Source organism: Gavialis gangeticus, unplaced genomic scaffold (genome assembly GCF_001723915.1).
Source record: "Gavialis gangeticus isolate Ggan-Ray unplaced genomic scaffold, GavGan_comp1, whole genome shotgun sequence".
NCBI lineage: Eukaryota > Metazoa > Chordata > Crocodylia > Gavialidae > Gavialis > Gavialis gangeticus.
Window position 1 is genome coordinate 5,873,320 of NW_017729016.1, and position 2,214 is coordinate 5,875,533.

General features: G+C 55.6%; 1 protein-coding gene across 1 annotated transcript in view; it reads right to left on the bottom strand.

Annotated features, from left to right (window-relative positions):
- ZDHHC4 (zinc finger DHHC-type containing 4) overlaps positions 1-213 on the bottom strand; it is a 14,533-nt gene extending 14,320 nt beyond the window's left edge. The window contains exon 1 of the mRNA XM_019512757.1: positions 199-213. The gene's annotated coding sequence lies outside the window, so the exon portion shown is untranslated. The remainder of the gene's footprint in view (positions 1-198) is intronic.
- Positions 214-2,214: the final 2,001 nt, after the last annotated feature.

Genomic DNA, 2,214 nt, shown 5'->3' on the forward strand with positions numbered 1-2,214 from the left:
TATTGGGGTGTCGCAGTGACCCTATATGGGGTGTACAGGAGATGCTGGAGTGACCTCATATGGGACATACAGGGGATTTTGGGGAACCCTATGTGGGGTGTATAGGGGGTGCCACAGTAACCCCATGTGGGGTGTCTAGGGGTGCCCGAGTGTCCCAACGCGGGACGTGTGAACTCTATAGGGACCTCCCGTGCTCACCGCCGCCCAACAGAGCTCGGGAACCGGCCGCTGCGCTGCGCCCCGCGTCACGTGACCTGCCGGCGGCCCGCCCTGACAGCTGTAGGGACGGGCCTTCCGGTTCCTGATGCGGAAGTACCTCCTACAGGACCGGAAGTCCCCTCAGGTACACCGGAAGTGACCGGGCTCTATCTCCCCAAGACTCGCGGGGTCGCCGTGCGCCCTGGCGTGGTGACGCCACGCCCCTTCCATCATCCCCGCCCCCGCGTGACATCACACCATGGACAGTGTGACGTCACAGCACCCGAGAGTCCTTGGTTTGTGTTACGTCATGTTCTTGTCACGTACTGCTTCACGACGTCATGGCGCTCGCATCGCTGTCACTGTGAGCTGAGGTCACATCACCAACTGCCTTGCGTGGGCCAGGGGGCTCAGTGCCCCCCAAATGTCTCCAGCAGGATGGGGCGGAGATGGTGGGGATTGCCCCCACACTGGCAGCATTCACGGGGACATGAGAGACCCCGCTTGTGTCAGAAGTCTGCCTATCCAGCACTCTCATTGCAAACGCGGCACAGCGATGACCACAAATGGCAGCCGGGCAAAGCAACAAGCCCTCCAAGCTGAGAGCCCGTCTGTGAAATTAAAAATGAACGATACAGCCCCCGTTTCCAATGTCTGACCAGAAGGCCCGGTTGGAAGTGCTGAGGCGCACCTCCTTATTTATTTACTTTTTTAAAAGCGTTTTTCGTGTTCCCCACCAAATCAAGTCAATCCAGAAACATAAGTGGCCCTACAACCGGCATGCATCCTCCACCCCTGCCTGGGGCTCCAGATATTTCCAATGTCTTCCGGCTGGCATCCTACTGCAGGCCCAAGCCTGGAGGCCAAGGTTCAGCGGCCCCCGAGTTTCGCCTGCCCTCAGCTGTACAGCCGCAGGAGCAAGGTAGAGGGGAGCTTGCCCTTTCCATAAAGTCAGCTTTAAGTCCCAGCGCTAAACCATGCCAGAAAAACAGTTATCCCATAAGGAAAACTGCCTTTGTCGACCCAGATGCAAGGTGCTTCCCCTGCCACGGAGCACCTCCTCCCATCCGATGCAGTCATGGCATCGAGGACATGTTCGTTACTTCGGCGCAGGGTGGTAAGTTAATCCCCAGTCAGCGAAGTCTTTGGTGACGTTGCCTATGGTTCACAAAACAATTCCTCAGATTCCAGAATTGCAATCCTTTGCATGGCTGCCTGCTTCCTCTGAGCACAAACCCTACCTCAGAGCTCACATCCCTGACGGGAAAGCTTCCCCAGCTCTCCTCCGAGGCGCATTGCTCCTGAGACCTGCCACCTTGTTACCAGACCTGCTCCTGCGGGAGTGCATTGTGAGGAAGGGTTAGCTCAGGGATTCCCAACCAGGTGCCGGGACACCCTGGGGCGCTTGCAAGAGTCTGAAAAGGGTGCTACATCTGGCTTGTCCGTGCCTGGCCATTCCCCTGGCCCCACTATCCAAGGAGGTTAGCATTGTAATAAATAAGTTTGTTTTTGAAATGGGGTGCTGCTCAATTCCCAAAAGTTTTGGAAGGGGGTCCTTGAGTCTAAAAATGTTGAGAACTGCTGGGTTTTCATAGATTTCATAGACATTAGGGCTGGAAGGGACATCGGAAGATCATCGAGTCCAGCCCCCCCGCCCGAAGGGCAGGAAGTCAGCTGGGGTCATAGGATCCCAGCAAGATAAGCATCCAATTTGCTCTTGAAAGTGTTCAATGTAGGTGCTTGAACCACCTCCGATGGCAGGCTGTTCCAGACCTTGGGGGCTCAGACAGTAAAGAAATTCTTCCTTATGTCCAGCCTGAAATGGTCTTGCAGTAGTTTATGACCGTTCGACCTCGTCATCCCTTGGGGCGCTCTGGTGAATAAATGTTCTCCCAGATACTGGTGGTCACCCCTGATAAACTTAAAGGTGGCCATCAGATCACTCTTGAGCCTGCACTTTTCCAGGCTAAAGAGCCCCATGGCTTTCAGCCTGTCATCGTAAGGTCTGCTTTCCTG